The sequence below is a fragment of the Chiloscyllium punctatum genome, chromosome 51 (genome assembly GCF_047496795.1).
Source record: "Chiloscyllium punctatum isolate Juve2018m chromosome 51, sChiPun1.3, whole genome shotgun sequence".
Lineage (NCBI taxonomy): Eukaryota > Metazoa > Chordata > Chondrichthyes > Orectolobiformes > Hemiscylliidae > Chiloscyllium > Chiloscyllium punctatum.
Genome location: NC_092789.1, coordinates 32293673 through 32321538, shown reverse-complemented (window position 1 = coordinate 32321538; position 27866 = coordinate 32293673). Strand labels below are relative to the sequence as shown.

General features: G+C 52.3%; 1 pseudogene; it reads right to left on the bottom strand.

Moving 5' to 3' along the window:
- LOC140470514 (uncharacterized) overlaps nt 1-22729 on the bottom strand; it is a 33048-nt pseudogene extending 10319 nt beyond the window's left edge.
- Between the last annotated feature and the right edge of the window lie 5137 nt (nt 22730-27866).

Here is a 27866-nt window from a genome sequence, read left to right as displayed (position 1 = left end):
GGAACCAGCGGTTAGATACAGAGTACAGCTCCCTCTACTCCGTCCCCCCACTCCCAGGGACAGGGGGTTAGATACAGAGTAAAGCTTCATCTACACTGTGTCCTCACTCCCAGGGACAGGGGGTTAGATACAGAGTAAAGCTCCCCCTACACCGTCCCCACTCCCAGGGACAGGGGGTTAGATACAGAGTAAAGCTCCCTCTACACCATCCCCCACTCCCAGGGACAGAGGGTTAGATACAGAGTAAAGCTTTCTCTACACCGTCCTCCCACTCCCAGGGACAGGGGGTTAGATACAGAGTAAAGCTCCCTCTACACTGACCCCCCCTCCCCATCCCCCACTCCCAGGGACAGGAGATTATATACAGAGTACAGCTCCCTCTACACTGTCCCCTCACTCCCAGGGACAGGGGGTAAGATACAGAGTAAAGCTTCCTCTACACTGTCTCCTCACTCCCAGGGACAGGGGGATAGATACAGAGTTAAGCTTCCTCTACATTGTCTCCCCACTCCCAGGGACAGGGGGATAGCTACAGAGTACAGCTCCCTCTACACCGTCCCCCCCACTCCCAGGGATGGGGGGTTAGATACAGAGTAAAGCTCCCTCTACACCGTCATCCACTCCCAGAGACGGGGGGTTAGATACAGAGTAAAGCTCTCTCTACACCGTCCCCCCAATCCCAGGGACAGGGGGTTAGATACAGAGTAAAGCTCCCTCTACACCGTCCCCCACTCCCAGGGACGGGGGGTTAGATACAGAGTAAAGCTCCCTCTACACCGTCCCCCCACTCCCAGGGACGGGGGGGTTAGATACAGAGTAAAGCTCCCTCTACACCGTCCCCCCACTCCCAGGGACAGGGGGTTAGATACAGAGTAAAGCTCTCTCTACACCGTCCCCCCACTCCCAAGGACAGGGGGTTAGATACAGAGTAAAGCTCCTCTACACCGTCCCCCACTCCCAGGGACAGGGGGTTAGATACAGAGTAAAGCTCCCTCTACACCGTCCCCCACTCCCAGGGACAGGGGGGTTAGATACAGAGTAAAGCTCCTCTACACCGTCCCCCACTCCCAGGGACAGGGGTGTTAGATACAGAGTAAAGCTCTCTCTACACCATCCCCCCACTCCCAGGGACAGGGGGTTAGATACAGAGTAAAGCTCCCTCTACACCGTCCCCCACTCCCAGGGATGGGGGGTTAGATACAGAGTAAAGCTCCCTCTACACTGTCATCCACTCCCAGAGACGGGGGGTTAGATACAGAGTAAAGCTCCCTCTACACCGTCCCCCCACTCCCAGGGACAGGGGGTTAGACACAGGGTACAGCTCCCTCTACACCGTCCCCCCCACTCCCAGGGACAGGGGGTGAGATACAGAGTAAAGCTACCTCTACACCGTCCCCCCACTCCCAGGGACGGGGGGGTTAGATACAGAGTAAAGCTCCCTCTACACCGTCCCCCACTCCCAGGGACAGGGGGTTAGATACAGAGTAAAGCTCCCTCTACATCGTCCCCCACTCCCAGGGACAGGGGGTTAGATACAGAGTAAAGCTCCCTCTACACCGTCCCCCACTCCCAGGGACAGGGGGTTAGATACAGAGTAAAGCTCCCTCTACACCGTCCCCCACTCCCAGGGATGGGGGGTTAGATACAGAGTAAAGCTCCCTCTACACTGTCATCCACTCCCAGAGACGGGGGGTTAGATACAGAGTAAAGCTCCCTCTACACCGTCCCCCCACTCCCAGGGACAGGGGGTGAGATACAGAGTAAAGCTACCTCTACACCGTCCCCCCACTCCCAGGGACGGGGGGGTTAGATACAGAGTAAAGCTCCCTCTACACCGTCCCCCACTCCCAGGGACAGGGGGTTAGATACAGAGTAAAGCTCCCTCTACATCGTCCCCCACTCCCAGGGACAGGGGGGTTAGATACAGAGTAAAGCTCCTCTACACCGTCCCCCACTCCCAGGGACAGGGGTGTTAGATACAGAGTAAAGCTCCCTCTACACCGTCCCCCACTCCCAGGGACAGGGGGGTTAGATACAGAGTAAAGCTCCTCTACACCGTCCCCCACTCCCAGGGACAGGGGTGTTAGATACAGAGTAAAGCTCCCTCTACACCGTCCCCCCACTCCCAGGGACAGGGGGTGAGATACAGAGTAAAGCTACCTCTACACCGTCCCCCACTCCCAGGGACAGGGGGGTGTTAGATACAGAGTAAAGCTCTCTCTACACCGTCCGCCCACTCCCAGGGACAGGGGGGTTAGATACAGAGTACAGCTCCCTCTACACTGTCCCCCCACTCCCAGGGACAGGGGGTTAGATACAGAGTAAAGCTCCCTCTACACCGTCCCTATCTCTCTGTCTCTCTGTCTCTCTGTGTCTCTCTCTCTCTCTCACACACACACACGTTCCTTTTCTCTGTCTCTTTGCTGCTCTCTTTTTCTCTTCTCTTTCCCTCCCTCTATCTCTCTCTCTCTCTCTCTATACCTCTATCTGTCTCTCTCTCTCTCTATACCTCTATCTCTCTCTCTCTCTCTCTATACCTCTATCTATCTCTATCTCTCTCTATACCTCTATCTCTCTCTCTCTCTCTATACCTCTATCTGTCTCTCTCTCTCTCTATACCTCTATCTCTCTCTCTCTCTCTCTATACCTCTATCTATCTCTATCTCTCTCTATACCTCTATCTCTCTCTCTCTCTCTATACCTCTATCTCTCTCTCTCTCTCTATACCTCTATCTCTATCTCTCTCTATACCTCTATCTCTATCTCTCTCTCTATACCTCTATCTCTCTCTCTCTCTCTATACCTCTATCTCTATCTCTCTCTATACCTCTATCTCTCTCTCTCTCTCTATACCTCTATCTCTCTCTCTCTCTCTCTATACCTCTATCTGTCTCTCTCTCTCTCTATACCTCTATCTGTCTCTCTCTCTCTCTATCCCTCTATCTCTCTCTCTATACCTCTATCTGTCTCTCTCTCTCTCTATACCTCTATCTGTCTCTCTCTCTCTCTATACCTCTATCTCTCTCTCTATACCTCTATCTGTCTCTCTCTCTCTCTATACCTCTATCTCTCTCTCTCTCTCTCTATACCTCTCTCTCTCTCTCTATACCTCTATCTATCTCTCTCTCTCTCTATACCTCTATCTCTCTCTCTATACCTCTATCTGTCTCTCTCTCTCTCTATACCTCTATCTGTCTCTCTCTCTCTATCCCTCTATCTCTCTCTCTCTCTCTCTATACCTCTATCTCTCTCTCTCTCTCTCTATACCTCTATCTGTATCTCTCTCTCTCTATACCTCTATCTGTCTCTCTCTCTCTCTATCCCTCTATCTCTCTCTCTATACCTCTATCTGTCTCTCTCTCTCTCTATACCTCTATCTGTCTCTCTCTCTCTCTATACCTCTATCTCTCTCTCTATACCTCTATCTGTCTCTCTCTCTCTCTATACCTCTATCTGTCTCTCTCTCTCTCTATACCTCTATCTCTCTCTCTCTCTCTCTATACCTCTATCTCTCTCTCTATACCTCTATCTGTCTCTCTCTCTCTCTATACCTCTCTCTCTCTCTCTATACCTCTATCTGTCTCTCTCTCTCTCTATACCTCTATCTCTCTCTCTCTATACCTCTATCTCTCTCTCTATACCTCTATCTATCTCTCTCTCTCTCTATACCTCTATCTGTCTCTCTCTCTCTCTATGCCTCTATCTCTCTCTCTCTCTCTATACCTCTATCTCTCTCTCTATACCTCTATCTGTCTCTCTCTCTCTCTATACCTCTATCTCTCTCTCTCTATACCTCTCTCTCTCTCTCTATACCTCTATCTATCTATCTCTCTCTATACCTCTATCTCTCTCTCTCTCTCTATACCTCTATCTATCTCTCTCTCTCTCTATACCTCTATCTGTCTCTCTCTCTCTCTATACCTCTATCTGTCTCTCTCTCTCTCTATACCTCTATCTCTCTCTCTCTCTCTCTCTATACCTCTATCTCTCTCTCTATACCTCTATCTGTCTCTCTCTCTCTCTATACCTCTATCTGTCTCTCTGTGTCTCTATCCCTCTATCTCTCTCTCTATACCTCTATCTGTCTCTCTCTCTCTATACCTCTATCTGTCTCTCTCTCTCTCTATACCTCTATCTCTCTCTCTATACCTCTATCTGTCTCTCTCTCTCTCTATACCTCTATCTGTCTCTCTCTCTCTCTATACCTCTATCTCTCCCTCTCTCTCTCTATACCTCTATCTCTCTCTCTATACCTCTATCTGTCTCTCTCTCTCTCTATACCTCTATCTGTCTCTCTCTCTCTCTATACCTCTCTCTCTCTCTCTATACCTCTATCTGTCTCTCTCTCTCTCTATACCTCTATCTCTCTCTCTCTATACCTCTCTCTCTCTCTCTATACCTCTATCTATCTCTCTCTCTCTCTATACCTCTATCTGTCTCTCTCTCTCTCTATACCTCTATCTCTCTCTCTCTCTCTCTATACCTCTATCTGTCTCTCTCTATACCTCTATCTCTCTCTCTCTCTCTATACCTCTATCTCTCTCTCTATACCTCTATCTGTCTCTCTCTCTCTCTATACCTCTATCTCTCTCTCTCTCTCTCTATACCTCTATCTGTCTCTCTCTATACCTCTATCTCTCTCTCTCTCTATACCTCTATCTCTCTCTCTATACCTCTATCTGTCTCTCTCTCTCTCTATACCTCTATCTCTCTCTCTCTATACCTCTCTCTCTCTCTATATATCTCTATCTATCTATCTCTCTCTATACCTCTATCTCTCTCTCTCTCTCTATACCTCTATCTATCTCTCTCTCTCTCTATACCTCTATCTGTCTCTCTCTCTCTCTATACCTCTATCTGTCTCTCTCTCTCTCTATACCTCTATCTCTCTCTCTATACCTCTATCTGTCTCTCTCTCTCTCTATACCTCTATCTCTATCTCTCTCTCTCTATACCTCTCTCTCTCTCTCTATACCTCTATCTGTCTCTCTCTCTCTCTATACCTCTATCTCTCTCTCTCTATACCTCTCTCTCTATACCTCAATCTATCTCTCTCTCTCTCTATACCTCTATCTCTCTCTCTCTCTCTATACCTCTATCTGTCTCTCTCTCTCTCTATACCTCTATCTCTCTCTCTCTCTCTCTATACCTCTATCTGTCTCTCTCTCTCTCTATACCTCTATCTCTCTCTCTCTATACCTCTCTCTCTCTCTATACCTCTAATTATCTCTCTCTCTCTCTATACCTCTATCTCTCTCTCTCTCTCTCTATACCTCTATCTGTCTCTCTCTCTCTCTATACCTCTATCTGTCTCTCTCTTTCTCTATACCTCTATCTCTCTCTCTCTATACCTCTCTCTCTCTCTCTATACCTCTATCTGTCTCTCTCTCTATACCTCTATCTCTCTCTCTCTATACCTCTCTCTCTCTCTATACCTCTATCTATCTCTCTCTCTCTCTATACCTCTATCTGTCTCTCTCTCTCTCTATACCTCTCTCTCTCTCTCTATACCTCTATCTGTCTCTCTCTCTCTCTCTATACCTCTATCTCTCTCTCTCTATACCTCTCTCTCTCTCTCTATACCTCTATCTGTCTCTCTCTCTCTATACCTCTCTCTCTCTCTCTCTCTCTGTACCTCTATCTGTCTGTCTCTCTCTCTATACCTCTATCTGTCTCTATACCTCTATCTCTCTCTCTCTCTCTCTCTCTATACCTCTCTCTCTATACCTCTATCTCTCTCTCTCTCTATACCTCTATCTCTCTCTCTCTATGTATATACCTCTATCTGTCTCTCTCTCTCTCTATACCTCTATCTGTCTCTCTCTATACCTCTATCTGTCTGTCTCTCTCTCTATACCTCTATCTGTCTCTCTCTATACCTCTATCTGTCTCTCTCTCTCTCTATACCTCTCTCTCTCTCTCTATACCTCTATCTGTCTCTCTCTATACCTCTATCTGTCTCTCTCTCTCTCTCTATACCTTTATCTGTCTCTCTCTATACCTCTATCTGTCTGTCTCTCTCTCTATACCTCTATCTGTCTCTCTCTATACCTCTATCTGTCTGTCTCTCTCTCTCTCTATACCTTTATCTGTCGCTCTCTCTCTCTATATCTCTATCTCTCTCTATATATATCTCTATCTGTCTCTCTCTCTCTATCCCTCTATCTCTCTCTCTCTATATACCTCTATTTGTCTCTCTCTCTCTCTCTATCCCTCTATCTCTCTCTCTCTGTACCTCTATCTGTCTCTCTCCCTCTCACACACTCACTTCTTTTCTGTCTCTTGCTTTCCCTCCCTCTGTCTCTCTCTCTCTCTCTCACTCCATCCTTCTCATCTCTCTGTCACTGTCTCTCTCTTTCCCTCTCACTGTCTCTCTCTCTCTCTCTCTCTCTCTCACACACACACACACACACACTCCTTTTCTCTCTCTCTTGACCAGGTGGGCTGAGGAGTGGCAGATGGAGTTTAATTCAGATCAATGTGAGGGGCAGCATTTTGGGAAAGTAAATCTTAGCAGGACTTATACACTTAATGGGAAGGTCCTGGGGAGTGTTGCTGAACCAAGAGACCTTGGAGAGCAGGTTCATAGCTCCTTGAAAGTGGAGTCTCAGGTCGATAGGAGAGTGAAGGAGGCGTTGGGTACGCTTCCCTTTATTGGTCAGAGTATTGAGTACAGGAGTCGGGAGGTCCCCCCCTTTCCCTCTCTCTCTCTTTCCCTCTCTCTCTGTCCCATTCTCTCTGTCTCTCTCTCTCTCTCTCTCTCTGTCCCGCTCTCACTCTCTCTCTTTCCCTCTCTCTCTCTGTCCCTCTCACTCTCACATACACACACACACACTCATACTCTCTCTGTTTCTCACTCTCCCTCCCCCTTCATCCCTTCCTCCCTCTCCCCCTCTCCCCCCCCCCTCTCTCTCCCCCCTCTCCCACTCTCTCTCCCCCTCCCACTCTCTCACTCTCTCTCTCGCACACACACTCCCTGTTTCTCTCTCTCTCTCTCTCTCCCCCTCCATCTCTTCCTCCCTCCCGCTCTCTCTCTCTCCCCCCTCTCCCCCTCTCTCCCGCTCACACACACACAGACACACACACACAGACACACACACACACGCACTCACTCACACACAGACACACACACACCCTCAAGCACACACACACAGACACACACACGCACCCACACAGACACACACACATACGCACCCACACTCACACACCCTCACACACACACAGACACAGACACACACACACCCTCAAACACACCCACACAGACACACACACACCCACCCACACAGACACACACACATACGCACCCACACTCACACACCCTCACACACACACAGACACAGACACACACACACCCTCAAACACACCCACACAGACACACACACACCCACCCACACAGACACACACACATACGCACCCACACTCACACACCCTCAAACACACCCACACTCACACACACACACTCTCACACACACACACACCCACACTCACACACACTGACACACACACACACACCCTCAAACACACCCACACAGACACACACACACTCACACACACACACACTCACACACACACACACTCACACACACACACTCACTCACACACACACTCACACACACTCACTCACACACACACACTCACAAACACACACACACACACTCACACACACTGGCACACACACACACACCCACACTCACACACACCCACACACACACTCACTCACACACGTGCGCTCACACACACCCACTCACCCACACACACACTCTCACACACGCTGACACACTCACATACACACCCACACACACACCCACACACACACCACCACACCCACACACACCCACACACACCCCCACATACACACACCCACACACACACTCTCACACACACACACCCACACCCCCACACACCCCCACACACCCACATACACACCCCCACATACACCCCCACACACCCCCACACACACCCACACACTCTCACACCCCCCCCCACACACACAGATGATGAAATGTACTCCTTACTGGATCTTTGAGAGTACCTCCTGCAGATTTATATTGCCTGTGCTGAAATCTGCTGCATGATAATTGGACTCTAGAGAGCCTTCCAGCTCTGAACTGTCTCATCCATCACACTCTGTCCTTGTTCACTCTACTACAGCACCAATAACCCTCACCTTCAACCCCCCAAAATCACTTCCCAGCTCTCAGTCTCTCTCCGCCTGTCTCTCTCTGTCATTGTCTCTCTCTCTGTCATTCTCTCTCTCTCTGTCTCTGTCTCTCCCTCTGTCTCTCTCTCTCTCTCTCTGTCTCTCCCTCTCTCTCTCTCTCTCTCCTGTCTCTGTCTCTCTCTCTCTCTCTGTCTCTGTCTCTCCCTCTCTCTCTCTCTCTCTCCTTGCTGTCTCTATGTCTCTGTCTCCATCTCTATCCCCCTCTCTCTCTCTCTCTGTCTCTCTCTCTCTGTCTCTCTGTCCATGTAAATTTCTCTCCGTCTCTCTCTCTCTCTCTGTCTCTCTCTCTCTCTGTCTCTCTCTCTCTGTCTCTCGCTCTCTCAGTTTCTTTCCCACTCTCCCTCTCTCTCTCTCTCTCTCCTTCTATCTGCCTGTATTCAGACTGTTCAGACCCCAGGTGCTGCTATACACTGGACAAGTCTGTTCCCAGACAGAAGTGGGGGGGGGAGCTGGCTTGATAGATCATAAAGTTTCCGTTGTCGCAATGTTTTCATTTCTCAGCTCATTCACTCAACGCTGTGACACGCCACAGCCAATTCACTTTAAAAACAGGAACTCAAATCTATCCCCCTGACGGTCAATCTAGAAAGACCCTATCGAAACATGATACAACAAAATTAAATAGCTCACCCTTTGTTTCCCAGCAACATCCTTCGCAGACACTCAACCCCGGTGTTGGATCCCTCCTGTATTCCTTGCTACACTCACAAGGACACAAGAGCATCCTTCCAGTTCCTTGCTCCCCATACACACACACACACACACACACACTCACACGCACACACACAGACACACACACACACACACATGCACACTCACACGCACACACACACGCACACACACACACACATACACACTCACACACACACATACACACTCACACGCACACACACACACGCACGCACACACACACACACACGCACGCACACACGCTCACACACACACATACACACACACACGCACACACACACGCACACACAGACACACACACACATACACACTCACACGCACACACACACACACATGCACACTCACACGCACACACACACGCACACACACACACATACACACTCACACACACACATACACACTCACACGCACACACACACGCACACACACACACACGCACGCACACACACACACACACGCACACACACACATCTCCCTCTCTCTCTCTCCCTCTCCCTTTCTCCCTCCCTCTCTCTCTCTCTCCTTTCTCTCTCTCTCTTTCTCCCTCTCTCTCTCCCTCTCTCTCTCTCTCTCTGTCTCCTCTCTCTCTCTCTTCCTCTCCTTCTCTCTCTCTCTCTATCACTGCACCAGGAATTCCAAAATGTCCCCAGAGTTTGGAAAGGCAAGTCTTAGCAGGACTTCTACACTTAATGGTCAGGTCCTGGGGGAGTGTTGCTGAACAAAGAGACCTTGGAGTGCAGGTTCATAGCTCCTTGAAAGTGGAGTCTCAGGTCGATAGGATAGTGTCGGAGGCGTTGGGTACGCTTCCCTTTATTGGTCAGAGTATTGAGTACAGGAGTTGGGGAGGTCGTGTTGCGGCTGTACAGGACATTGGGTTAGGGGGTCCCTGTTGGAATATTGTGTTCAATCCAGTCTCCCTGCTACAGGAAGGATGTTGGGGAAGGGTTCGGAAAAGATTGACAAGGATGTTGGAGGGTTTGAGCTACAGGGAGAGGCTGGGACAGGCTGGGGGCTGTTTTCCCTGGAGCGTCGGAGGCTGAGGGGGGACCTTATAGAGGTTTATAACATCACGAGGGTGGGGGGTAAATAGACAAGGTCTTTTCCCCCCTGGGGTGGGGGGAGTCCAGAACTAGAGGGGGGGTAAGTTTAAGGTGAGAGGGGGGGAAAGGGACCCCCCCCCCCCCCCCCCCCCCCCCCCCCCCCCCCCCCCCCCCCCCCCCCCAGGGGCAACGTTTCCCCCCAGAGGGTGGTGCGTGTGTGGGAGGAGCTGCCAGAGGAAGTGGTGGGGGCTGGTACAATGACAGCATTTAAAAGGCACCTGGATGGGGGACAGGAACAGGAAGGGTTTAGAGGGAGATGGGGCCGAGTGCTGGGAATGGGGACTGGATTAGGTTAGGGGTATCTGGGTCAGCACGGACGGGACGGGCCGAAGGGTCTGTTTCCGTGCTGTACATCTCTGTGACTCCATTCCGTTCCTTGGCCCTGTTAAAACGGGAACTCAAATCTATTCCCTCGACGGCCAATCTAGAAAGACCCTATCGAAAAATGATACAACAAAATTAAACAGCTCACCCTTTGTTTCCCTGGCGACATCCTTTACAGATACTCAACCCCAGAGATGGCCACAGACAGATAATCCTGATGCCCTGCTGTCAGTGATGACCTTACATTTCACAAACTGCACACTGCCCCGAATTTAGCCCGTCCCCAGCCCCAACACCACGGTCTCTCCTTCGGGAACCCGCAGGGGCTCTGAAACCCAGAACACTTCATGGACTTTGTGCGTTGACCTTCCCAGAGCTAAAACCAAACACGTTTCACCTTTATTTTCCAAGCACACTGTCCCGGTGGGGGGTCAAAGGGGGGGAGAACAGAGCAGCCCACTCTACTTCCTCACAATCGTCATCTCCTCCCCTCCCACCCCCCCCCCCACACCTTCCACACTCCCTCACTCCCCTCGACGGCAACTGGGCTCATTAGGAATGCTGGGCTGAGCTCCAACACCCCTCCCCGACGCAGAGGGGGCAGTGGGGTGTGGACTCTCTACAGGACGCACTGCAACCTCTCCCCCACTGACGGGACACTCACGACGCTGACCCCACCCACCCCCACCTCTTACCCTCCCCGATAAACAGATAAACAGATAAACAGGCCCAAACCACTGTGTCTCTCTGTCTCTGTCTCTCTCTCTCTCTCTCTCTCTTTCTCTTTCTGTCTCTCTCTGTCTCTCTTTCTCTATGTCTCTTTCACTCTCTCTCTCTCTCTCTCTGTCTCTCTGTCTCTCTGTTTCTCTCTGTCTCTGTATCTGAGAGACAGAGAGAGATAGGGAGGGGGTGTAGGGGGCTGGAGGGGGGTGACACACACAGAGATAGGGAGGGGGTGTAGGGGGCTGGAGGGGGGGTGACACACACAGAGATAGGGAGGGGGTGTAGGGGGCTGGAGGGGGGTGACACACACAGAGATAGGGAGGGGGTGTAGGGGGGTGACACACACAGAGATAGGGAGGGGGTGTAGGGGGGTGACACACACAGAGATAGGGAGGGGGTGTAGGGGGGGTGACACACACAGAGATAGGGAGGGGGTGTAGGGGGCTGGAGGGGGTGACACACACAGAGATAGGGAGGGGGTGTGGGGGGCTGGAGGGGGGTGACACACACAGAGATAGGGAGGGGGTGTAGGGGGGTGATACACACAGAGATAGGGAGGGGGTGTAGGGGGGCTGGAGGGGGTCAGGGCTGGTCAGCCTGACTGATGAGGTAGTTATGTTAGACACTGGGTCCAGGGGAAGTCATTATCTCCGAGATGAGGACGGGCAGGACAGCTAATGGGACTTATCTGTCTGTCTCTCTCTCTACAGATCCACCAGAGAACGCTGGGTAAGACCAAAGACAGCAGAATCAGATTGCAAACATAATCTTATCACAGCTTAGCCGAGTTGCAGTAAGATTAAGATACAGTAAGAATGAGAGGGGTTGAATGGCCTCCACTCAAGAATACATGTTGTGTGTCAGAGGGTCAGAGCTGAGGGAGGGTCAGTGCTGAGGGAGGGTCAGTGCTGTGGAGGGTCAGTGCTGGGGGAGGGTCAGTGCTGTGGGAGGGTCAGTGCTGAGGGAGGGTCAGTGCTGAGGGAGGGTCAGTGCTGTGGGAGGGTCAGTGCTGAGGGAGGGTCAGTGCTGGGGGAGGGTCAGTGCTGTGGGAGGGTCAGTGCTGAGGGAGTGGGTGCTGAGGGAGGGTCAGTGCTGAGGGAGGGTCAGTGATGAGGGAGGGGTCAGTGCTGAGGGAGTGGGTGCTGAATGAGGGTCAGTGCTGAGGGAGTGGGTGCTGTGGGAGGGTCAGTGCTGAGGGAGGGTCAGTGCTGGGGGAGGGTCAGTGCTGAGGGAGGGTCAGTGCTGAGGGAGGGTCAGTGCTGGGGGAGGGTCAGTGCTGTGGGAGGGTCAGTGCTGAGGAGTGGGTGCTGAGGGAGGGTCAGTGCTGAGGGAGGGTCAGTGCTGGGGGGAGGGGTCAGTGCTGTGGGAGGGTCAGTGCTGTGGGAGGGGTCAGTGCTGAGGGAGTGGGTGCTGAGGGAGGGTCAGTGCTGAGGGAGGGTCAGTGCTGAGGGAGTGGGTGCTGAGGGAGAGTCAGTGCTGAGGGAGGGTCAGTGCTGGGGGAGGGTCAGTGCTGAGGGAGGGTCAGTGCTGAGGGAGTGGGTGCTGAGGGAGGGTCAGTGCTGAGGGAGGGTCAGTGCTGTGGGAGGGTCAGTGCTGAGGGAGTGGGGTGTGCTGAGGGAGGGTCAGTGCTGAGGGAGTGGGTGCTGAGGGAGGGTCAGTGCTGAGGAGGGTCAGTGCTGAGGGAGGGTCAGTGCTGAGGGAGCGGGTGCTGTGGAAGTCAGTGCTGAGGGAGGGTCAGTGCTGAGGGAGCGGGTGCTGTATGAGGGTCAGTGCTGAGGGAGTGGGTGCTGTATGAGGGTCAGTGCTGAGGGAGGGTCAGTGCTGAGGGAGCGGGCGCTCTATGAGGGTCAGTGCTGAGGGAGGGTCAGTGCTGAGGGAGCGGATGCTGTGGGAGGGTCAGTGCTGAGGGAGGGTCAGTGCTGAGGGAGCGGATGCTGTGGGAGGGTCAGTGCTGAGGGAGGGTCAGTGCTGAGGGAGTGTGTTCAATGAATTATTTAAAGTCTCTGCCGGATTGTCCTTTAATTAAATTGTGGAATCGACGTGTGCCTCAGGCAGTGAGCTAACTCAGAGTGGAGGGTCAGGTGCTGAGTGCCCCATACACCCCCTCCCTATCTGTGAGAGAGAGAGAGAGAGAGAAAGACAGAGAGAGTGAAAGAGAGAGAGAGAGGGGCAGAGAGACAGAGAATGAGACAGAGAGAGAGAGAGAGAGAGAGACTGAGTGACTGTAACTGAGAGAGAGAAAGAGATGGACACAGAGAGAGTCACTGAGAGAGACAGAGACAGAAAGAGAGAGACTGAGAAAGAGAGAGAGACAGAGAGAGAGGGAGAGAGACAGGGACTGAGAGAGAGACTGAGAGAGAGAGACAGACAGACTGAGAGTGAGACAGAGACCAAAAGAGACACAGAGGGGGCGAGACAGAGAAAAAGGGAGAGAGAGAGACTGAGAGACACAAAGAGACTGAGACAGAGAGACGGAGAGAGAGAGAGACTGAGAGATAGAGAGACATGTCCAGGATGAGGGACAGAGAGAGAGAGACAGACAGAGAGAGACTGAGAGAGAGAGAGAGAGAGAGAGAGAGACAGAGAGACAGAGAGACTGAGAGAGAGAGAGAGAGAGAGAGAGACTGAGAGAGAGAGACAGACAGAGACAGAGAGAGAGAGAGAGACAGAGAGGGGGAACTACAGAGGGAGAGACAGACAAAGAGAGAGAGAATCTGAGAGAGACAGACAGACACAGAGAGAGACAGAGAGACAGACAGAGAGAGACAGAGAGAGAGAGAGAGAGAGAGAGAGAGAGACAGACAGAGGGAGAGAGAGGGAGGAGGGAAATGGTGAATAAATCTTTCTCAAATTAATTCCAATGTGAAGCTGCTCGAGTCCTGAGCTCTGTCGAAGCGGGCTAAGATTTGGAGTTACTGCAGTTAATTGTATTTTGCTCTCTGCACTGTTTAGCACACTGTGCTGTTTATATAAATATCAGATTCCCTCTGGGAAACACAGACTGCAATCATCTGAATTCACCGCAGAGTTTGCAAACAGAGTTGGTTATTTTAATTTTGCATAAATTGTGTTAATTCTGTCCAGCGTGAGAGTGACAGGTCAGGTTCAGAAATTCACCAGCGCTGCCTCTCCCCAGGGCACAAACCTCCCGAGCTAATTTGTCAGTGAAATCACCGCATGTCCGCTGTTCGACAACTGACAGTGTCGAGGAGAGGGGGAGTGTGTCAGAGAGACACGGAGAGAGAGAGAGAGACTGAGGTGGGCGGGGGGGGTGACAGAGAGAGGGGGCACTGAGAGGCAGACACACACACACAAAGGGAGAGAGAGACACAGAGAGAGAGAGAGAGACACACACACACACAAAGGGAGAGAGAGAGACACACACACAAACAGAGAGAGAGAGAGAGACTGAGAGAGACAGAGAGAGAGAGAGACTGAGGTGGGCGGGGGGGTGACAGAGAGAGGGGGCACTGAGAGGCAGACACACACACAAAGGGAGAGAGAGAGAGACACACAAACACACACAGAGAGAGAGGCACACACACACAAAGGGAGAGAGAGAAACACACACAAACACAGAGAGAGAGAGACTGAGAGAGACAGAGAGAGAGAGAGAGAGGGAGAGAGAGACAGAGAGAGAGAGAGAGGCACAGAGGGTGAGAGAGAGAGAGAGACTGAGAGACAGAGAGTGAGAGATAGAGAGAGAGGGAGAGAGAGAGACTGAGAGACAGAGAGAGGTTGAGAGAGAGAGAGAGAGAGACAGAGGGAGGTTGAGAGAGAGAGAGAGGGAGAAGGAGAAGGAAAAAACAAGACAATTATACAATCCTGACAGTCTGGGAGCAGGCTGTTCAGCCCATTGAGTCCACATCGACTCACTGAAGAGTACCACACCCCGAGTCCATAACCCTGCATTTCCCCACGGCCAATCCCACCCTAAACCCACACATCCCTGGGCACTACAGGACAATTTAGCACGGCCAATCCCCACCCTAACCTGCACATCCCTGGGCACTATGGGGACAATTTAGCACGGCCAATCCCACCCTAACCTGCACATCCCTGGGCACTATGGGACAATTTAGCACGGCCAATCCCACCCTAACCTGTACATCCCTGGGCACTACGGGGACAATTTAGCACGGCCAATCCCACCCTAACCTGTACATCCCTGGGCACTACGGGGACAATTTAGCACGGCCAATCCCACCCTAACCTGCACATCCCTTGGACACTACGGGACAATTTAGGACGGCCAATCCACTCTAACCTACACATCCCTGGGGCACTACGGGACAATTTAGCACGGCCAATCCCACCCTAACCTACACATCCCTGGGCTCTACGGGGACAATTTAGCACGGCCAATCCCACCCTAACCTGCACATCCCTGGGCACTACGGGACAATTTAGCACGGCCAATCCCACCTTAACCTGCACATCCCTGGGCACTACGGGGACAATTTAGCACGGCCAATCCCCACCCTAACCTGCACATCCCTGGGCACTACGGGACAATTTAGCACGGCCAATCCCACCCTAACCTTCACATCCCTTGGACACTACGGGACAATTTAGCACGGCCAATCCCACCCTAACCTGCACATCCCTGGGCACTATGGGGACAATTTAGCACGGCCAATCTCACCCTAACCTGTACATCCCTGGGCACTACGGGGACAATTTAGCACGGCCAATCTCACCCTAACCTGTACATCCCTGGGCACTATGGGGACAATTTAGCATGGCCAATCCCACCCTAACCTGTACATCCCTGGGCACTACGGGGACAATTTAGCACGGCCAATCTCACCCTAACCTGTACATCCCTGGGCACTACGAGGACAATTTAGCACGGCCAATCCCACCCTAACCTGTACATCCCTGGGCACTACGGGGACAATTTAGCACGGCCAATCTCACCCTAACCTGTACATCCCTGGGCACTACGAGGACAATTTAGCACGGCCAATCCCACCCTAACCTGCACATCCCTGGGCACTATGGGACAATTTAGCACGGCCAATCCCCACCCTAACCTGCACATCCCTGGGCACTATGGGACAATTTAGCACGGCCAATCCCACCCTAACCTGCACATCCCTGGGCACTACGGGGACAATTTAGCACGGCCAATCCCCACCCTAACCTACACATCCCTGGGCACTACGGGACAATTTAGCACGGCCAATCCCACCCTAACCTGCACATCCCTGGGCACTACAGGACAATTTAGCACGGCCAATCCACCCTAACCTGCACATCCCTGGGCACTACGGGGACAATTTAGCATGGCCAATCCACCCTAACCTGTACATCCCTGGGCACTACGGGACAATTTAGCACGGCCAATCCCACTCTAACCTGTACATCCCTGGGCACTACAGGACAATTTAGCACGGCCAATCCCCACCCTAACCTGCACATCCCTGGGCACTATGGGACAATTTAGCACGGCCAATCCCCACCCTAACCTACACATCCCTGGGCACTACGGGACAATTTAGCACAGCCAATCCCACCCTAACCTGCACATCCCTGGGCACTACAGGACAATTTAGCACGGCCAATCCACCCTAACCTGCACATCCCTGGGCACTACGGGGACAATTTAGCATGGCCAATCCACCCTAACCTGTACATCCCTGGGCACTACGGGGATAATTTAGCACGGCCAATCCCACCCTAACCTGTACATCCCTGGGCACTACGGGGACAATTTAGCACGGCCAATCCCACCCTAACCTGCACATCCCTGGGCACTACGGGGACAATTTAGCACGGCCAATCCCACCCTAACCTGCACATCCCTGGGCACTACGGGGACAATTTAGCACGGCCAATCCCACCCTAACCTGCACATCCCTGGGCACTACGGGACAATTTAGCAGGGCCAATCCCACCCTAACCTGTACATCCCTGGGCACTATGGGGATAATTTAGCACGGCCAATCCCACCCTAACCTACACATCCCTGGGCACCATGGGGACAATTTAGCACGGTCAATCCCACCCTAACCTGAACATCCCTGGGCACTACTGGGACAATTTAGCATGGCCAATCCCCACCCTAACCTGCACATCCCTGGGCACTACGGGACAATTTAGCACGGGCCAATCCACCCTAACCTGTACATCCCTGGGCACTACGGGACAATTTAGCACGGGCCAATCCACCCTAACCTGTACATCCCTGGGCACTACGGGACAATTTAGCACGGCCAATCCCACCCTAACCTGCACATCCCTGGGCACTACGGGGACAGTTTAGCACGGCCAATCCCACCCTAACCTGCACATCCCTGGGCACTACGGGGACAGTTTAGCACGGCCAACCCCCTCTAACCTGCCCTGCCTCGGACCGGAGGAAACCCACACAGACACGGGGAGGGGAGAACGTGCAAACTGCACACAGAGAGTCGCCCGAGGGTGGGATCGAACCCTGGTCACTGGCGCCGTGAGACACCGGTGCTGACCCCTGAGTCACTGTAAACAATGTCAAAACACTGTAAAAGAGTTACAGAGGTGCCAAAGGATGTGAGAGAGAGACAGAGAGAGAGAGGGACAGAGAGTGAGAGAGAGAGACAGACAGAGAGAGAGACAGAGAGAGACAGAGACAGAGAGAGAGACAGAGAGAGTGAGAGAGACAGACAGAGAGAGAGACAGACAGAGAGAGAGACAGAGAGAGACAGAGACAGAGAGAGAGACAGAGAGAGTGAGAGAGACAGACAGACAGAGAGAGAGACAGACAGACAGAGAGAGACAGACAGACAGAGAGAGAGACAGACAGAAGGGCAGAGAGTGACTGGCAAAGGGCCAGATGAGACAGTGATAGAACAAGACAAAGAGTGAGGTGGGGAGTTACTCGCTGCAGGATTCCCAGCCTCTGACCTGCTCCTGGAGCCACAGGATTGATATGGGGCTGGGTCCCAGTTCAGTTTCTGCTCAACGGTAACCCCCAGGATGTTGATAGTGGGGGGCGAAGGGGATTCAGTGACGGTAACACCATTGAACATCAAGGGGGCGATGGTTAGATTCTCTCTCTCTCTCGTTGGAGACGGTAACCCCCAGGATGTTGATAGTGGGGGGGAAGGGGGATTCAGTGACGGTAACACCATTGAACATCAAGGGGGGCGATGGTTAGATTCTCTCTCTCGTTGGAGACGGTAACCCCCAGGATGTTGATAGTGGGGGGGGAAGGGGGATTCAGTGACGGTAACACCATTGAACATCAAGGGGGCGATGGTTAGATTGTCTCTCTCTCTCGTTGGAGACGGTAACCCCCAGGATGTTGATAGTGGGGGGGGGAAGGGGGATTCAGTGACGGTAACACCATTGAACATCAAGGGGGCGATGGTTAGATTCTCTCTCTCTCTTGTTGGAGACGGTAACCCCCAGGATGTTGATAGTGGGGGGGGGAAGGGGGATTCAGTGACGGTAACACCATTGAACATCAAGGGGGCGATGGTTAGATTCTCTCTCTCTCTTGTTGGAGACGGTAACCCCCAGGATGTTGATAGTGGGGGAGGGGGGATTCAGTGATGGTAACGCCATTGAACATCAAGGGGGCGATGGTTAGATTCTCTCTCTCTCTCGTTGGAAACGGTAACCCCCAGGATGTTGATAGTGGGGGGGGTGGGGGGATTCAGTGACGGTAACACCATTGAACATCAAGGGGGCGATGGTTAGATTCTCTCTCTCTCTCGTTGGAGACGGTAACCCCCAGGATGTTGATAGTGGGGGGGAAGGGGATTCAGTGACGGTAACACCATTGAACATCAAGGGGGCGATGGTTAGATTCTCTGTCTCGTTGGAGGCGGTCATAGCCTGGCGTTTGTGGGACCGTGAATGTTACTTTCCCCTCGTCTGACCAAGCTTGGATATTGGCCGGGTCTGGCTGCGTTTGGGGCCGGACAGCTTCAGTGCCTGAGGGAGCGGCGAATGGAGCTGAACGTGGTCTGATCATCGAAGAACTGCATCCGGCCAGAAGATTTCACGAAGGTATCCCCCTGCAGATTGTTGGGGGTAGAGGAGGTTTCTTCGAAGAGAAGTGTACCTGGTCCTTATCCAGTCTGAGACTCGACTCCACGTCACACTGAGCCAAGTGCTCGGCACTGGATTACAGTCTCTGCAGAGTTAGGGACAGTCCTTCAAAGCTGGGGATATATCCACACCCCAGGAATGGTCAAACAGAAAATGGTGATCTGTTTTGAAAACAGCCTGGGTGGGGGGGAGAGAGAGAAAGAGAGAGAGAGAGAGATAGAGAGATAGAGAGAGAGAGAGAGAGCGAGAGAGAGAGAGACAGAGAGAGAGAGTTCGAGGGAGAGAGAGAGATAGAGAGATCGACAGAGAGCGAGAGAGAGACAGAGACAGAGAGAGAGAGTTAGAGGGAGAGAGAGAGATAGAGAGATCGACAGAGAGAGAGAGAGAAACAGAGACAGAGAGAGAGAGTTAGAGGGAGAGAGAGAGATAGAGAGATCGACAGAGAGCGAGAGAGAGAGAGACAGAGAGAGAGAGTTAGAGGGATAGAGAGAGATAGAGAGATCGACAGAGAGCGAGAGAGAGACAGAGACAGAGAGAGAGAGTTAGAGGGAGAGAGAGAGATAGAGATAGAGAGAGAGAGACACACACACAGAGACAGAGAGGGAGCAAGAGAGAGAGAAACAGAGACAGAGAGAGTGAGAGCTGGAGAGAAGGCAAAAGAGAGAGAGAGAGAGAGTGAGAGTTAGAGAGAGAGGGAAAGAGAAAGAGAGAGAGAAAGAAAGAGAGAGAGGGGAGAGAGAGAGAGAAAAAGAGGGAGAGTTAGAGAGATAGTTAGAAAGACAAAGAGAGACAGTTAGAGAGAGAAAGAGAGAGGGAGAGAGAAAGTGAGAGAGAGAGAGAGAGAAAAAGAGTGAGAGAGAGAGAGCGTTAGAGAGATAGAGAGACAGTTAGAGAGAGAGACACACACACACACACAGACAGAGAGGGAGCGAGAGAGGGAGAAACAGAGACAGAGAGAGTTAGAGGGAGAGAGAGAGATAGAGAGAAAGAGAGAGGGAGAGAGCGAAAGTGAGAGAGAGAGCGTTAGAGAGATAGAGAGAGAGTTAGAGAGAGAGAGACAGAGAGTTAGAGAGAGTTAGAGAGGGAGAGAGAGAGACAGAGAGAGAAAGAGACAAAGAAAGAGAGAGAGAGGAGAGAGACAGAGTTAGAGAGAGTTAGAGAAAGAGAGAGTTAGAAAGAGAGTTAGAGAGAGAGAGAAAGAGAACGAAAGAGACGGGAGAGAGAGACCTAGAGAGAGGAGAGACAGGGAGAGAGTTAGAAACAGAGTTAGAGAGAATTAAAGAGAGAGAGAGTTAGAGAGAGGGTGGGAGAAAGAGAGAAAGAGAGAGAGAGAGAGAAAGAGAGGGGGGAGAGAGAGAGACACACACAGAGAAAAAGGGGGGGGAGAGAGAGAGACACACACAGAGAAAGAGAGAGAGATTTAGAGAGAGAGGGAGGAGAGAGACAGAGTTAGAGAAAGTGTTAGAGAGAGAGGAGAGGGAGAGAATCTGAGAGAGAGAGAGAGAGAGACAGAGAGTGATAGAGAGAGAGAGGGGAGAGAGAGACACACACACAGAGAAAGAGGGAGAGAGAGAGACAGAGAGAGAGTTAAAGAGAGAAAGAGAGAGGGGAGAGGGAGAGAGAGAGAGAGAGAGAGAGGAGAAGGAGAGAGAGCGAGAATTAGAGAGGTCTAGTCAGAATTAGAGGATGGAGTCTGGTGTCAGAGAGCCGGTCCCTTCCTGAAGGACCTTGTGTCTTTGGGTTTTTTTTTCTCAGAACGAGGTGATAAATCCGTCCGGGCTCCGAACTGGCTGGGTCTGGGACACAGATGAAAGGGGGGGTTCACTGAAAGGTATTTTTGTTCACGCGGACACTGACATTAGACCACAGCTTTCACATTTTAATAGTGTCCTGGATAACGAAGCGGGGGGGGGTGGTGCGGGGGGGGTGGGGTGGGGTGGGGGTGGGGTGGTGTGGGGGGGTGGGGTGGGGTGGGGTGGTGTGGGGGGGGGGGGGGGGTGGGTGGAGGAGGCCAGCCCTGAGAGCTGGCGTCTTGCTTGGGTCCGTTCAGCGGTGGAGCCGAACCCTCCCTCTGTCGGTCCGTCTAACATTCTGTTTGGGTTTTGCTCTGTGTTTAAGGTGGGGGGTGGGGGGGGGGGGGGTTTGTGTATTTTCGGAACAGCGTCATTAAGTCTCGTTTGGATAGGCCAAGTTCCAGCGAGTCCTTTTGAGAAGGTTTGTAGCTCAGCTTGAGGTTCTGGGCGTAGGTGTGTTTTTTTTTTTGCTCGCTGAGCTGGGAGGGTCGTTTCAGACGTTTCGTCACCGCGCTCGGTCGCATCTTCAACGAGCCTCTGGACGAAGCACCGCTGATGGTTCCCGCTTTCTGTTTATGCGTTTGGGTTACTTTGGCCCAGCAAGGAAACATCAGCACTGCTTTGTCAGGAGGCTCACTGAAAATGCTACCCCAGCGTGCTGACGAAACGTCCGAAGTGAACCTGCCAGCTCGGCGAGCTAACCGACATCCGGATTGAGTTCTGTAGTGGCTCTCTTTGTGTTCGGGTCTACAGCTGACAGAGGGCCACACGGAAACCCAATGTCTACAACGGTACTTCGTGAGAGAGGGTGCAGCAGGTCCGGCAGCATCCAAGGAGCAGGAGAATCGACGTTTCGGGCATCAGCCCTTCTTCAGGATTCCTTAGGGATATCTGGCTCGAAACGTCGATTCTCCTGCTCCTTGGACGCTGCCTGACCTGCTGCGCTTTTCCAGCAACGCATTTTTAAGCTCTGATCCCCAGCATCTGCAGTCCTCGCTTTCTCCTTCTTGAGAGAGAGAGAGAGAGAGCTATTGTTCAGGATTGTTAAGAAGATGTACAGCGTGGAAACAGACCCTTCGGTCCGACCCGTCCATGCTGACCCAGATGTCCCAACCCAATCTAGTCCCCACCTGCCAGCAGCCGGCCCATATCCCTCCAAACCCTCCCTATTCATAGACCCATCCAAATGCCTCTTAAATGTTGTAATTGTACCAGCCTCCACCACATCCTCTGGCAGCTCATTCCATACACGTACCACCCTCTGGGGGAAAAGGTTGCCCCTTAGGTCTCTTTTATATCTTTCCCCTCTCACCCTAAATCTGTGCCTCCCCGACCCCAGGGGGGAAAAGACCTTGTCTATTTACCCTATCCACGCCCCCCCCTCGTGACGTTATAAACCTCTATAAGGTCACCCCTCAGCCTCCGACGCTCCAGGGAAAACAGCCCCCCGGCCTGTCCCAGCCTCTCCCTGTAGCTCAGACCCTCCAACGTCCTTGTCAATCTTTTCCGAACCCTTTCAAGTCCTCCGCGGGTTGGAAGGTTCCTGACCAGAGGTGTTTGGATAGCACTCTGAGGGAGCGACGTGGCGGCTCAACGAATAATCGAGGAGTCAACGTCTCAAGCTTGGGAAGTGAAGCTCCCTCTTTAATAAGGGAGCAGTGGATGGCCAAGGAGGTGACCTCAGGTGACCAAGCGATCTGGATCCATTGGCTCATTGGGCTGAGGATGAAGTTTAATTCGGAGAAACGCGAGGTAATGCATCTTGATTAAGGCCAACAAGGGCCAGGACTTACACAGTTAGCGGTCGTGTCCTGGGTACCGCTGGAGAACGCAGACATCGCGGGGCTCGGTGGGGGGGGGGGGGGGGGAACGTAACTCTTTGAAGTTTGCATCACGGGTAGAGGGGGGGGTGGGGGAGGTGGGGGATGGGGGAGGAGGTTGGTGAAGGTGGTTAGCACGCCTGCCTCCATCGCTCGGTCCTCTCCGTTGGGGTTGTACAGGAAGTTGGTGACGTCTGTCTGTCCAGTTCTGGTCACCCCGTTAACGGAAGGGGATTATTAACCCAGAGAGGGTTGGGGAAGAGATTTACCAGGGTGTTGCCGGGGAAGTGAAGGGGTTTGAGCCACAGGGAGAGGCTGGGGGCTGTTTCCCCCTGGAGCGTCGGAGGCTGAGGGGTGACATTATAGAGGTTTATAAAATCACGAGGGGGGCGTGGATGGGGTAAATGGTGGACATATTTTCCCATGGGTGTGTGGGGCGGTGGGGGGGGGGTATTCAAGATGATAGGGTATATAGAATCAGAGAGTATTACAGCACAGAAACAGACCCTTTGGCCCGTCCCGTCCGTGCTGACCCAGATACCCCTAACCTAATCCAGTCCCCATTCCCCAGCACTCGGCCCCATCTCCCTCTAAACCCTTCCTGTTCCTGTCCCCCATCCAGGTGCCTTTTAAATGCTGTCATTGTACCAGCCCCCACCACTTCTTCTGGCAGCTCCTCCCACACACGCACCACCCTCTGGGGGAAAAGGTTGCCCCTCGAGTCCCTTTCCCCCCATCCCCTCACCTTTGCAAATTGCTGTAACCCCCCTTCCCTTCACCACCATCACCCCAAACGAGTTCTGGGATACCGTATCCTCTATCCCACCCTCCCGGCCACTCCCCTCCTCAAACTTAGACCCGATATCCCCTGAGAGACCCTCCAGATGTCTGTACACTGACTGGTGTCTCTCAGTCCCCCCTCTCTCAGGGAGATATCTGTACACTGACTGGTGTCTCTCAGTCCTCTCTCTCTCTCTCAGGGAGATATCTGTACACTGACTGGTGTCTCTCAGTCCCCCCTCTCTCTCTCAGGGAGATATCTGTACACTGACTGGTGTCTCTCAGTCCCCTCTCTCTCTCAGGGAGATATCTGTACACTGACTGGTGTCTCTCAGTCCTCTCTCTCTCTCTCAGGGAGATATCTGTACACTGACTGGTGTCTCTTAGTCCCCTCTCTCTCTCAGGGAGATATCTGTACACTGACTGGTGTCTCTCAGTCCCCCCTCTCTCAGGGAGATATCTGTACACTGACTGGTGTCTCTCAGTCCTCTCTCTCTCTCAGGGAGATATCTGTACACTGACTGGTGTCTCTTAGTCCCCTCTCTCTCTCAGGGAGATATCTGTACACTGACTGGTGTCTCTCAGTCCTCTCTCTCTCTCAGGGAGATATCTGTACACTGACTGGTGTCTCTGAGTCCCCTCTCTCTTTCAGGGACATATCCGTACACTGACTGGTGTCTCTCAGTCCCCTCTCTCTCTCAGGGAGATATCTGTACACTGACTGGTGTCTCTCAGTCCTCGCTCTCTCTCAGGGAGATATCTGTACACTGACTGGTGTCTCTGAGTCCCCTCTCTCTCTCAGGGACATATCCGTACACTGACTGGTGTCTCTCAGTCCTCTCTCTCTCTCAGGGAGATATCTGTACACTGACTGGTGTCTCTCAGTCCCCTCTCTCTCTCAGGGAGATATCTGTACACTGACTGGTGTCTCTCAGTCCCCCCTCTCTCTCAGGGACATATCTGTACACTGACTGGTGTCTCTCAGTCCCCTCTCTCTCTCTCTCAGGGAGATATCTGTACACTGACTGGTGTCTCTCAGTCCCCTCTCTCTCTCTCTCAGGGTGATATCTGTACACTGACTGGTGTCTCTCAGTCCCCCCTCTCTCTGGGAGATATCTGTACACTGACTGGTGTCTCTCAGTCCCCCCTCTCTCAGGGAGATATCTGTACACTGACTGGTGTCTCTCAGTCCCCTCTCTCTCTCAGGGAGATATCTGTACACTGACTGGTGTCTCTTAGTCCCCTCTCTCTCTCAGGGAGATATCTGTACACTGACTGGTGTCTCTTAGTCCCCTCTCTCTCTCTCTCAGGGAGATATCTGTACACTGACTGGTGTCTCTTAGTCCCCTCTCTCTCTCAGGGAGATATCTGTACACTGACTGGTGTCTCTCAGTCCTCTCTCTCTCTCTCTCTCAGGGAGATATCTGTACACTGACTGGTGTCTCTCAGTCCCCTCTCTCTCTCTCTCAGGGAGATATCTGTACACTGACTGGTGTCTCTCAGTCCCCTCTCTCTCTCAGGGAGATATCTGTACACTGACTGGTGTCTCTTAGTCCCCTCTCTCTCTCAGGGAGATATCTGTACACTGACTGGTGTCTCTTAGTCCCCTCTCTCTCTCAGGGAGATATCTGTACACTGACTGGTGTCTCTCAGTCCCCCCTCTCTCAGGGACATATCTGTACACTGACTGGTGTCTCTTAGTCCCCTCTCTCTCTCTCTCAGGGAGATATCTGTACACTGACTGGTGTCTCTTAGTCCCCTCTCTCTCTCAGGGAGATATCTGTACACTGACAGGTGTCTCTCAGTCCCCTCTCTCTCAGGGAGATATCTGTACACTGACTGGTGTCTCTCAGTCCCCTCTCTCTCTCAGGGAGATATCTGTACACTGACTGGTGTCTCTCAGTCCCCTCTCTCTCTCTGGGAGATATCTGTACACTGACTGGTGTCTCTCAGTCCCCTCTCTCTCTCAGGGAGATATCTGTACACTGACTGGTGTCTCTCAGTCCCCTCTCTCTCTCAGAGAGATATCTGTACACTGACTGGTGTCTCTCAGTCCCCTCTCTCTCTCTCTCAGGGAGATATCTGTACACTGACTGGTGTCTCTCAGTCCCCCTCTCTCTCAGGGAGATATCTGTACACTGACTGGTGTCTCTCAGTCCCCCCTCTCTCTCTCAGGGAGATATCTGTACTCTGACTGGTGACTCTCAGTCCCCTCTCTCTCTCTCAGGGAGATATCTGTACACTGACTGGTGTCTCTCAGTCCTCTCTCTCTCTCAGGGAGATATCTGTACACTGACTGGTGTCTCTTAGTCCCCTCTCTCTCTCAGGGAGATATCTGTACACTGACTGGTGTCTCTCAGTCCTCTGTCTCTCTCAGGGAGATATCTGTACACTGACTGGTGTCTCTGAGTCCCCTCTCTCTCTCAGGGACATATCCGTACACTGACTGGTGTCTCTCAGTCCTCTCTCTCTCTCAGGGAGATATCTGTACACTGACTGGTGTCTCTCAGTCCCCTCTCTCTCTCAGGGAGATATCTGTACACTGACTGGTGTCTCTGAGTCCCCCCTCTCTCTCAGGGACATATCTGTACACTGACTGGTGTCTCTCAGTCCCCTCTCTCTCTCTCTCTCTCAGGGAGATATCTGTACACTGACTGGTGTCTCTCAGTCCCCTCTCTCTCTCTCAGGGAGATATCTGTACACTGACTGGTGTCTCTCAGTCCCCTCTCTCTCTCAGGGAGATATCTGTAAACTGACTGGTGTCTCTCAGTCCCCCCTCTCTCTCTCAGGGAGATCTCTGTACACTGACTGGTGTCTCTCAGTCCCCTCTCTCTCTCAGGGAGATATCTGTACACTGACTGGTGTCTCTCAGTCCCCCCTCACTCAGGGAGATATCTGTACACTGACTGGTGTCTCTCAGTCCCCTCTCTCTCTCAGGGAGATATCTGTACACTGACTGGTGTCTCTCAGTCCCCTCTCTCTCTCAGGGAGATATCTGTACACTGACTGGTGTCTCTCAGTCCCCCCTCTCTATCTCTCAGGGAGATATCTGTACACTGACTGGTGTCTCTCAGTCCCCTCTCTCTCTCAGGGAGATATCTGTACACTGACTGGTGTCTCTGAGTCCCCCCTCTCTCTCAGGGACATATCTGTACACTGACTGGTGTCTCTCAGTCCCCTCTCTCTCTCTCTCTCTCAGGGAGATATCTGTACACTGACTGGTGTCTCTCAGTCCCCTCTCTCTCTCTCAGGGAGATATCTGTACACTGACTGGTGTCTCTCAGTCCCCTCTCTCTCTCAGGGAGATATCTGTAAACTGACTGGTGTCTCTCAGTCCCCCCTCTCTCTCTCAGGGAGATCTCTGTACACTGACTGGTGTCTCTCAGTCCCCTCTCTCTCTCAGGGAGATATCTGTACACTGACTGGTGTCTCTCAGTCCCCCCCTCACTCAGGGAGATATCTGTACACTGACTGGTGTCTCTCAGTCCCCTCTCTCTCTCAGGGAGATATCTGTACACTGACTGGTGTCTCTCAGTCCCCTCTCTCTCTCAGGGAGATATCTGTACACTGACTGGTGTCTCTCAGTCCCCCCTCTCTATCTCTCAGGGAGATATCTGTACACTGACTGGTGTCTCTCAGTCCCCTCTCTCTCTCTGGGAGATATCTGTACAGTGACTGGTGTCTCTTAGTCCCCTCTCTCTCTCAGGGAGATATCTGTACACTGACTGGTGTCTCTCAGTCCTCGCTCTCTCTCAGGGAGATATCTGTACACTGACTGGTGCCTCTCAGTCCCCTCTCTCTCTCAGGGAGATATCTGTACACTGACTGGTGTCTCTCAGTCCCCTCTCTCTCTCAGGGAGATATCTGTACACTGACATGTATCTCTCAGAGAGAGAGCATGTGTATGGGAGACAGAGAGAGAGAGAGCGTGTATGGTAGATAGAGTGTGTGTGTGAGAGTGTTAGAGAGGGTGTGTGTGCGAAATAAAGTGTGTGTTTGTCAGAGAGAGCGAGTGTGTTTGTGTGTGTGTCTGTCTGTATGTGTGTGAGAGAGAGTGTGTGCGTGAGTGAGAGTGAGAGAGTGTGTGTGTGTGAGACTGAGAGTGTATGTGTGTGTGTGTGTAAGTGCGTGTGTGAGAGTATGAGAGTGTGTGTGTGAGTGAGAGTGAGAGTGTGTGTGTGAGAGTTTGTGTGTGTGTGAGTGTGTATGTGTGTGTGTTTGAGTATGTGAGTGTGTGTGTGAGTGTGTGTGAGTGTGTGTGTGAGTGTGTGTGTGAGTGCATGTGTGAGAGTATGAGTGTGTGTGTGTGAGTGAGAGTGTGTGTGAGAGTGTGTGTGTGTGTGTGTGTATGTGTGTATGTGTGTGTGTTTGAGTA